The 11,445-nt window shown below is 40.6% G+C and overlaps 1 protein-coding gene across 6 annotated transcripts in view; it reads left to right on the top strand.

Annotated features, from left to right (window-relative positions):
• Window positions 1–11,445, top strand: part of LOC131678021 (cyclin-dependent kinase-like 1) — a 546,062-nt gene that overhangs the window by 77,319 nt on the left and 457,298 nt on the right. The window lies entirely within an intron of this gene.

Genomic DNA, 11,445 nt, shown 5'->3' with positions numbered 1-11,445 from the left:
TACGTTGGTTGTAAGCCCGCAGTACGCTCCGAGACCCTATGGGGTGCTATTGTGATATCCACATCGCTTGGACAGCGCTTCCACGCTGGGGTGTTATAATGATATTCTCATAGCTCGCTGGACCCTCTCAGGCGCTAGTATGACTCCATAGGGCGCAAGTATGATATTCACACAGCTCGTAGGGCGCTATTTGATTCTCTCGAGCGCCAGCATAACATTCCCATAGCACGCTGGGCGCTGTCAAACTCTCTAGATTAGCCTTATATTCTCAGCGCTCGCATGGCGCTCTCAGATTCTCTCTGGCGCCAGTATAATATTTCCATAGCTCGCAGGGCGCTAATCTGACATTCCCATAGTTCGTAGGGTACTCTCAGATTCTCTGGGGTACCAGTATCATATTCCCATAGTTCGAAGAGTGCTTCCATGCTCGCTAGGGCCTCAGTGTGATACGTAGTATCATAGCTCAAAGGGCGCTCTCAAGCTCTTCAGGGCGCTAAGATGATATTCACAAAACTCTCTAGGTTACTAGTCTGATGTTATCTTAATTTGCCGGGCGCTTACAAATTCTCAGGGGCGCTACTCTAATATTCTCATAGATTGCAGGGCGCTCTTAGATTCTCTCGAGCGCTTTTACGATATTCACATAGTTTGCAGGACGCTCTCAAACTCGCTATTCTAATATTCTCATAGTTCGTAGGGCGCTCTAAGATTCTCTGGAGTGCTAGTATAATATTCCCATAGCTCAGAGAGCGCTTTCGCACTCGATTGGGTGCTTTTCACAGCTCACAGGGCGCTAATATGACTCTATGGGGCGCCAGTACGATATTCACATTGCTCGCAGGGCGCTCTCAGAGTATCTCGGGCATCAGTTTGATATTCGCATAGGTCGCAGGGCTGTCTTAAACTCCCTAGGGCGCAAGTCCGATATTTTCATAGTTCGCACAGCGCTCCGAGACTCTAAGATTTTCTAGAGCGCTAGTATGATATTCCCATAGCTCGGAGAGCGCTTCCGCACTCGCTGGGGTGCTTCTCATAGCTCGCAGGGCGCTAATATGACTCTATGGGGCGCCAGTATGATATTCACATTGCTCACAGGGCGCTCTCAGAGTCTCTCGGGCCATAGCTCGCAGGGCAATCTGAAACTCTCTAGGGGACTAGTCTTATATTCTCATTGTTCGCAGGGCGCTCTTAGATTCTCTCAAACGCTTTTACGATATTCACGTAGTTCGCAAGGCGCTCTCAAACTCGCTGGGCGCTAGTCTGTTATTCTCATAGTTCGCAGGGCGCTCTAAGATTCTCTGGAGCGTTAATATGATATTCCCATAGCTCGGAGAGCGCTTCCGTACTCGCTGTGGTGCTTCTCATAGCTCACAGGGCGCTCTAAAGCTCCCTATGGTGCTAATATGACCCTATGAGGCGCCAGCATGATATTCACATTGCTCGCAGGGCGCTCTCAGTCTCTCGGACACCAGTTTAATATTCGCATAGGTCGCAGGGCTCTCTTTAACTCCCTAGGGCGCAAGTCCGATATTCTCATAGTTCGCACGGCGCTCCGAGACTCTATGGGGCGCTAGTTTGATATTCGCCTATCTCGCTGGGCGCTCTTCGATTCTCTGGGACGCTAGTATGATATTCCCATAGCTCGCAGGGCGCATTCAAACTCTCTAGATTACTAGTCTGATGTTCTCTTAGTTTACAGGGCGCTTACAAATTTTCTGGGGCGCTAGTTTAATATTCTCATGGATTGCAGGGCGCTCTTAGATTCTCTCGAGTGCTTTTACCATTTTCACATAGTTCGCAGGGCGCTCTTAAACTCGCTAGGGCGCTAGTCTAATATTCTCATAGTTCGTAGGGCGCTGTAAGATTCTCTGGAGTACTAGTATGATATTCTCATAGCTCGGAGAGTGCTTCCGCACTCGCTGGGGTGCTTCTCATAGCTCACAGGGCGCTAATATGACTATGTGGGACGCCAGCATGATATTCATATTGCTCGCAGGGCGCTCTCAGAGTCTCTCGGGCACCAGTTTGATATTGGCATAGGTCGCAGGGCTCTCTTAAACTACCTAGGGCGCAAGTTTGATATTCTCATAGTTCGCACGGCACTCCGAGACTGTATTGGGCGCTAGTATGAATTTCCCATATATTGCAGAGCACTTCCACACTCGCTGGAGAGGTAGTATGATATTCCCATGGCTCGTCTGGCAATTAGATAGGTGGGCAATAAACTTTCCAAACTTACAAGGCGCTTTCAACCGGTTTCAGTATCTTTGGGGTGCATATAAATGAGTATTTAATCTTATGAGGCGGTAATAATCTATCCTAAGTTGCAGGGCGTTTTCAGGCTCTATGGGTCAGTAGTATGAGTATGTTGAGCTAACGGGTAGGTAGTATGCTCATGGGACGTTATGCGAATAGTCTATCCTAACTTGCCGGGCGCTTTCAGATTTTCTGGGGCGCATATACTATATCTCTTTGGGGCGTTGGTATGAGTATTTGATCTCATGAGATGGTAATGAATAGTCTATCCTAACTCGTAGGGCGCTTCCAAGCTCTCTGAGGTGCATATGGCGTATTTATGTGGGAAGCTAGTATATTTTCTAGCTCAGGCGCAATGAAAAATCAAACTGATTAAAAAGAATTTTTGTTAGGTGCTTTTATGGTGTTCATAGTGAATAGTTTGAATGTTTGTGGGTGCAGTAGATGATACGTTAGCCAAACACGCAGGGTACAAATACACTGATTCAACCATCATGTAGGTTTGTCGTGCACTTTTATAAACATACTATAAATGCTTTTAAAATTTAATCATTGGCTTGCGTGTAACACCCGTTTTTTGTGCGAATTTAATACTGTACTGACGAATGAAGCCATCATATTGATAACGATTTTAGCGCAATCCATTTTTTGCATGCCGAGGTATTAATACAATTTACTTGAACCTTTATTATGTGGTTAATAAAGACCATGTCTTAGCCCCTCCACTAAATCGCTCAAAAAGCTTTGATTTTTTTTGTTAATTGTAGAAGATCATGTCTCTTAAGGCACGCATCTGCTCTCATTGCATAATCACTGATACACTGATTTCAAAATATCCCTTTTTCAAAACAACTTTAATGATGAATACAATAATTACTCATCTGTCAAACGTTCTATCATATCATTTATGTGTTGTATACCATGTTTAAAATATATGTATTAATAATATTCTTTAACCCTCAGAAAGGCAAGTGGTCTCAGAGGCACGGCTGGTTACAATCCACTAATTTGAATAAACTTGTAATTATGAACAGAAATGATGGAGCTTTTTCGGGCTTTCAATTCCGTCCAAAGAAAAAATAGACTGCACAATGATGCGTGGGCGGCACTTGAAAACTTAATTTGCTGTAATGAACACATAAAATAGTCGAGATGCACAGTAAACTGGCTTGAGCTATTTTAGCTTTAAAAAAAATCGCAATATAAAAAAACGAGAGAAAACATAGATTTGAACTCACGTCCTTTAAGTTGATCTGCTATAACGTTACTAACTAAACTATATATACATTTCGAAATCGACACAATATAGCCCATCAAGTAAAGTATGAAAATATTTTATCATTCATTAATTTCAGGAGTTCGGCAAGGGAGAGCTGAATAGTAACAGCAACTAAAGAATACGAAAGTTTAGCAACTTTGATAACCATTGAAGTATCTAGTTATTCAAACGCGATAATTGCCGATGATCAGCAGTTCTATCAACTTCCTAACACTGTGATGATGTAATATTGTAACTTACAACTTGTAAGGCAATGCAGCAATGTTGTTCTTTCAGAATAGTTTTGTCTCTTACTGGCTCGATCGACAGTCACTCGGTTTTCATGTTTTCTCGAGCATCTGATGCTTAGAGCACTTGTCAATTTTTCCCATTGTTACAACGTCTTTCGTTGCGATTTTAAGTTCCAATTCTGGGTGTTCAACATATTGAATGTAAAATGAATTCTAGGAAAAATATATCCAGTATATCCATCTACAAGAAGGCCCACTACCATTACTTTTACAAAGGGTAAATTGCCTATTCTCACCCTATTAAGGAAGGTACCTCACTAATTCATTAATTACTCGGCCTACTATCGATGGAATGCGTATGAATTGGCATCAAGAGCTTTGCTTCGTTGATTAGAATCAATCTAATAATACAAATGCCCTGAAAACAATGAAATGCTCGTGTTTGAGCGCAACGAAAATTCGGATTTAGTGCCTCAATTGTCGCCCAATGCGTTGAACAAAGATGGCAAATAGAAACATGGTGAAAATAAGCTCATTACCCTATAAGTTAATGGTATGGGTAACGGGGCGTTGGAGCGGGACAGAACGGTTCGAACGGTACATATTAGAGACAGCAACGCCATGTTCGCGCTAAAATTATAAAGTGATTGAATCCCAATAACGACCAACAAAAAAAAATTTAATTTTTTTTTTCAGGGTGAATAGGCAATTTTGTTACCCTAAAGGATGAATTTTTAATCGGTTTGATCGTATCTCTAACCGTTTCTGCAGAATTCCACAAATGGCGCGCAGTATCTCAAAAGGTAGACAATCAGTGTTTGCCTCAAGTAACGTTAGGAGAAAGGTGACTTTATTAGCCTCACAAAATCATGTTTCCATAAAATCATTTTACTGACTGATTCTATTTAATAAGCCAATTGTTATTTGGAATATTAAATGCGACCTAGACCTGCTATTTCGATGCTGTAGACTAATTATTTTGTGATATGACAATCTGATAAAATTAGAAGTTAACAAAAAGAATACTGGACAAATTCGAAAAATTGGATTCCTCAAAGTACAATATCAGTCAATAAGATCAGTTTGAAGGTATTTATAATTAATAAACAATTACGCAAATGCAAAAATACATTACATAACATCACATTAATATATTGACTTGCGGTTTGAATATTGAAAAAGATGGGTGGGTAATGTCAGAGACATAACCGGAGTGAAGTAGAATACACTTTAGATCGGTAAATTCTGCTCTGGAATAAGCAATTTCTATGCGATTTTGTCGACTTTAGCACATTCATAATTTATTTGGAGTATTTTTGGAATTACAATGACAATTTGCAACATTCTTTGAAAATATTGATGAACTTTTATGAATGAAGGCACGCAAACGAGCGTTTAACCGTCGTCCTACTACCAGCATCAGAGAAGTAGCAGATCAGCATTTTTCGCTACATGGCCTGTACCAAACAGACTGCTCGTAAGTCCACCGGAGGAAAGGCTCCACGCAAGCAGTTGGCAACAGCCCCCTGGCAACCCTATACCATCATATGGAGTTTGAAAGCGACCGACATATATGGGGCGTTATAGCTATAAAGCCCCAAACAAAGAATTATGTTCGGCACTATGCTCGATATTCAAGCATTCCACACGACGTTTTGCATCTTGTGGGATGATTTAATATCATATCATTAAGAAAATCGACATTTTGTAACTAAATACAGCTTCTAATCATTCGGTTCAAAATCAATGTTTTGCCTTTCATAGCAGTGATGCTGGCTGTACAGAGACGTCGTCCTTGACAGGGAGCTGGTTGGCAACGAAGGCCGCGTAAAAGTGCCCCAGTCACGGTTGGCGTTAAGAAGCCTCATCGCTACCGAACAGAAACTGTCGCCCTGCGAAAAATTCACAGCTATCAGAAAACGAGCGGGCCTAAATTGTGACCCAAAATAAACCACAAACCAACAAGTTGTTTTCAGGACCAGCCAATTATAAAGTATTATTATTATACATGAAATTTTCCATTGCCTTACAACCTCTTTCCTCTCGGCTTGAATTACTATCAATCTTGATGATGCTGTGCGGCGGGGGCACTAGTTTTGATTATAGTGGAATTTTTTTTTGGCTGTGCTGTTTTCAAGGAAGTTGTAGTTGAATTCAAAATAAAATGATTTATTTCTATTGTCAGAGATGGACCTTCCAACGAAAACTAGTCTGGCTCGCTTGGAATCGAATTGTATGAACCAACCACTGCTTTCACAAAATCTGTTATTTTCAGTAATTGAACATTCTACACAACTAGTCACAACTATTTCCAATCAGCGCAAAAATCGAAGGTTTTCATTCAGTACAATAGCAGATTTTCACTTTTAGAAAAACAGGCAACATTCTGGCCGAAAATTTTGAAACGGAGCACCTATATCGAAACGTTAGAAAACGTTCGATTTTTGTAAATTGAATCATTACACTAACCTGTCTACAAATCACACAAATAACTTTTATTTTGTGCCATTCTACGTGAAAGCGACGGTATCGTTCATAAGTGGCTCACTTACCATCCAACGCTCTTGACAAGCACTTTCTGATGCTTGTAATAACAAAACTTCAATTTCATTCTTTGTCGATAAATTGATGGCCCTGAAAAGGGCCTTTTGTTTGGGCAGTGTTCGAAATTTACTTGGAGCTGGTGTATATGGTAACAGTTTCGGTGCCATCGAAGACGGCGTGCTTTGCCAACTCTTCTGACAGCAGCAAACGGACGGCGGTTTGAATTTTGCGGGAGATGCTGCAAACGAACTGCTGCATGCTGATGCTGGAAACGAACTGAGCGTGAGCAACAGCATGCTGAGTTTTTATACCTGATTACAGCACAATGTAAGCTCGTCCTTTTTTGTGTTGTCCTCAATATGTGTTCTTCGTAGCTCCACCCTTTCGTTGGTCGACCACATATTTTTGATAAAGAACAAAATTGAAATTGTGTTTCCAATACGGAGATTATCGAACACTCAGGGTAAAGAGAGGCGGCACTTTAGTAAAATATTTGAGAATTGAAACCTTTTTTGAATGCGCATAGTAAAAATGTTTTCCACTTCACTCCAGTTTCTTTCTGACCATATTTGCAATTTGCGTACTGAAATAAATCATAATTTAGGATTTAACCACAGACAAACAGACGTAACAGCTCGAAGAAAATTCTAAAAAAATCATCGCCCACGGTATACTAGCGACATCTGTTGAACACATTGCACAAAATGTGATTCTGGCAACCATGGGACAACATTTTTTTTCAATGGAAGTACTGGCAACAATACTCACACCGCTTGTCAATTGCAAGATAGTAGATGAAAGGTAGGAGCATTGTTGCAGTTGCTATATTTGAAGAACGAAATAGAAAAATCGCCTATGTCACGTACTTAAATTTTCCATGGCATAATTATTGCAATTGACAAATTTAAAGAATGCAGAGCTACGACTTCATTTTTAAAACCCAACACAACCATTTATTGTTACGGGAAATTAAGCAACAACAAAATTGTTTTTCTTTTCGTGTGAAGAAAACAATTTTTGTCGTCAATTGGCCGTATGATTGATTTTTGTCTCTATTTACTTTTCTTTGCCGTCGCTCATTTGGAATCCCGGAGACATCTTGTACTCTTTATTTTATTTTCCATGCTAGCGTTTACTTTTACTATAAGAACAAGGCTATGTAGCCTATTTTTAAAGAGTCGGCTGTGCTATCGAGGTCATCATTGGATCAAGATCACGGAGATACAACCCCTAAAATTTCCTTGCCAATATCAGGATCAATTCACATCAACGATTTCATTTTTAACGCTTTCTGTAGGTGAAGACTCATTATGTAGGCTATGGAAGAGTTTAATTTTGTTACAACTTGGAGAACGTTCCGGTAGAAAGCTCATTCGCTTGAAAATTGGCTGGGTCTCCAATTGTCCAGTGGGTGCTTCGTCTTGGATGGTAATGAGCAATCGCCGTAGGAAAATATAATTTAATTCTTTTGGTCCTGAAAATGACCCTTTCGGCGATGCTGTTGGGTTGCGACGGATCATTAAATATATCTAGATTGAATATGGTCTAAGCATATCTTCAGTTTTCGTAACTCCTGCACCATGCCAAAGTTGAATTTTTCCGTCAGTTCCGCGGATCGACAAATTCGAATCCATCGCATACATCCGGTTAGATTCGTTACGCCGAACCAGTTAAATTGGCAAGATCCTAAAATGTATCTGCTCACCAATCAGCGTCGTGCAGGAAAATACGAAATAATTTTTAACAATTCTTGCCTTGGACACTTCGACAGGAATGCATTTCACATTTCTGGACCATTTTGTTTGTTTTGGTTTGCATAAAATGAAAATGGCGGTTATGTTCTTGGGCAAGACGATACAAGATGTCACATTGTTCCAAGTATAAGTACTATTGCCATATTTCTTCGATAAAACCGATAAAACAAACGGAAAACATAAACAAACGGTAGTGGGCTCTTCTGTTGCCAGAGGTTTTGATTCGGTTCAGTCATAATTATTTTTATCGATAGTTTCGATATAAAAAAGTGTCCCTAAGTGTTCGAATCGGAAGATCCGTGGTGAAGTTCGGCCTTTTCTCTCTTTTCATCGTGCGCTAAAGAATCAGGACGCTCGTTCGGATCTTTATGTTTATTAAGTTTTATTTTTTGTGTTTCGAATTCATCTCGTCAATAACTAGCACCATCTGGGTGTCTAGTTAGACGATGTATCTTAACTAGTACCCAAATTAGTACTAGTTAGACACAAAAAAATTCCAAACAGTTCACACGACACATGTGAACGTTCAAAGCAACTGACTTGTCCCTAGTGATGTCCCGGGAAGCAAGCACAGAGGCTCAGGTTTGCTGACGAGAAAGCGAAAACGAACTCTTGTTTTATGGCTCGGGAGCCAAACGCCTTGCATTATGCAATATTAATTCCCATAAGGGAAAATTGGATTAAACCACTTTGCGCGTTAAGGGCACAAAACCTAACTTAAATTAAGTTTTATTTTTTGTGTTTCGAATTCATCTTGTCAGTTAGTTACTGACGAGACTGCACCATCTGGGCGTCTAGTTAGACGATGTTTACTTATTTTATGGGTCACGGACACTTTGTTTCATTTGACATGTATAAAACTAGAAAAACTCTAGAAAGAGAAATGCGGAGACTCCATTTTGGATCGATTGGATTCGCGTTTAGCTGTCAAAAAACGAATCCAATCGAACATTGCCTATCCTTATAACATTGGACGTGTTGCCATACAATACCGGGGCATATGTTGCCAAAAATGCTGTTTTTCTCTCCGCAGTTCTCTTACTAGAGTTTTTCTATATAAAACTAATGCACTTAAAAGTGACGAATGTTCCCACCTTTCTTTCCCTTCATCTTGGTTTTCGGGTGCTTGCGGTAACGAAGCTACACATTATGGCTATGTGTCAAAATCGCTTCACAAGCGCCACGCTCGGTGAAATGGCGCATTTTTCATAATTTAAATCGACCGTTTTTCTGTGGGCGATGAAAATTCATCTCGTGTTACGTCTGTTTGTCTGTGATTTAACCCAAATTGCTCTCCAGGAAGAAACAGTCCATGAAACAGAAAATGCAAACTTATTCTTTGAAATGATTTTGGTGGCCCTGAAAACGGCCTTTTTTATAATGATACAAGTGAGTTCTACCTTTTCAACTTCCAAATCCATACAAAATGCGTCCCTGCCGTTTCAGAGTATAGACGACATTCATTGCGGTTTTGCGCTTGGCGTGTTCAGTGTAGGTCACAGCATCTCGGGTGACATTTTCCTGTACACCATCAGCATTCGTAGATTAAAACGGAGATGCATTTTACACCACCACGACGAGCCAGACGCCAAATGTTTTACATTTTTCTTTTTATAGTGTTGATATTGGATTTATATCTAATGCATTAGAGATATGAAGCACTGTTGTTTTTTGTATACTTGAAATTTCTTATAACTACTTCACCTAAACCTTAACCTATATTATCCTAATTTGTTACCTATATAGTGTTCTAATGATTTCATGATCCGAAGATAAGCATTTCTCTCTGAATGCAGTCTTGTCTTTTTCAATTTTTTCCTCTAATGTATTTTGTTCTGCTAGTGCATGTACGAGAGATGTTCGTGTCCAAGGGGGGAGGTTAAATATCATTTTTAGAAATTTATTCTGGATAATTTGGAGCTTATTCCTATGGCACTTGGCGCATTTTGTCCAGATGGGTGATGCATAAGTTATTACCGGAAGGACTATTTGTCTGTATATGGCTAGTTTGTTTGTGGTGGATAGTTTGGATTTTCTGTTGATTAAGGGGTACAGTGATTTCAGAAGGATATTGCATTTTGTAATCGTTTTGTTCACATGAGCATTGTAGAGAAGTCTCTGGTCCATGGTTAAGCCAAGATATACTGCCTCTTTGGACCATTCAATTTGGTTTCCATCGATTTGAACTTTTACGCTATCGGGCGGAACAAGTCTCGGGGATTTAGAGTGGGGAAATATGATAGTCTGTGTTTTGGTTGGGTTTATACATATCTTCCAGCTATTAAGGTATTCGACTATTGTATTCAGACCTCTCTGTAGCTTAGCCACAAGGGCACGAATCACTCGGCCGTTGTATATGAGCGAGGTGTCATCTGCAAACTGAGCCAGTATACCTCCATCCGGAAGGGGGGGGGGGGGGGGGGGATATCATATGTAAATATGTTGAACAGTATTGGACCAAGAATGCTGCCTTGGGGAACTCCTGCACAGATGTTGAATTTTTCAGAGGGCACATTGTTCAAGTGGACTTGGAATTCTCGTGTTGCCAGATAGCTCCTTATTATCTTAATAAGGTAGGAGGGAAAATTAAGGCGGCGCATTTTATATATTAAGCCATCATGCCAGACATTGTCAAATGCCTTTTCAACATCCAACAATGCCATGGCAGACGTCTTGGATACAGCTATGTTTCTGTGAATTGTGCTGTTGACTCTAACCAGCTGATGGACTGTGGAGCGGCCCCTTCTAAACCCAAATTGTTCGTCGGGAAGGATGTTGTTTGTGTCTGTAAACTCTATCAGACGGGACTGAATAACTTTCTCAAATAGTTTCGATAGTGCTGAGAGAAGACTGATAGGTCGATAACTTTTTGGGGTGGTAGGGTCTTTGCCAGGCTTCAGAATCGGGACAACTTTGGCTACCTTCCAACAGGTGGGAAAATGACCAAGCTCCAGGCATTTGTTAAATATTACGGCAAGATGCTGAAAGGATCGTAGGCTGAGATGTTTTAGCTCAATGTTAAATATGCAGTCTAAGCCAGGAGCTTTCATATTTTTAGTTTTTTTGATGGCAGCTAATAATTCATCCTCGGAGATAGTTTGTTCAACCGCAAGTATAAAGGGGGTATTATCAAAAATTTCGATGTCTTCCGCAACGACAGACTCGTATGGGCTGGCCATACCTTGCCCAAGATTATGGGAGCTGACAATATGTTGACCAATAGCAGATGCTTTTTCAGTTGGGGTTATAAGCAGGGAATCACCACTCTTTAGGGGAGGGATCGGCTTCGGCCTGTTTCTAAGTAGTTTAGATAATTTCCAGAAGGGTTTCGAGTGGTTTTCTAGGTTGCTTAGTTGCTGCGAAAAGTTCCTATTCCTAATTT

Source organism: Topomyia yanbarensis, chromosome 1, assembly GCF_030247195.1.
Source record: "Topomyia yanbarensis strain Yona2022 chromosome 1, ASM3024719v1, whole genome shotgun sequence".
In the NCBI taxonomy this organism is placed as follows: domain Eukaryota; kingdom Metazoa; phylum Arthropoda; class Insecta; order Diptera; family Culicidae; genus Topomyia; species Topomyia yanbarensis.
This window is presented reverse-complemented; position numbering and strand designations above follow the sequence as displayed.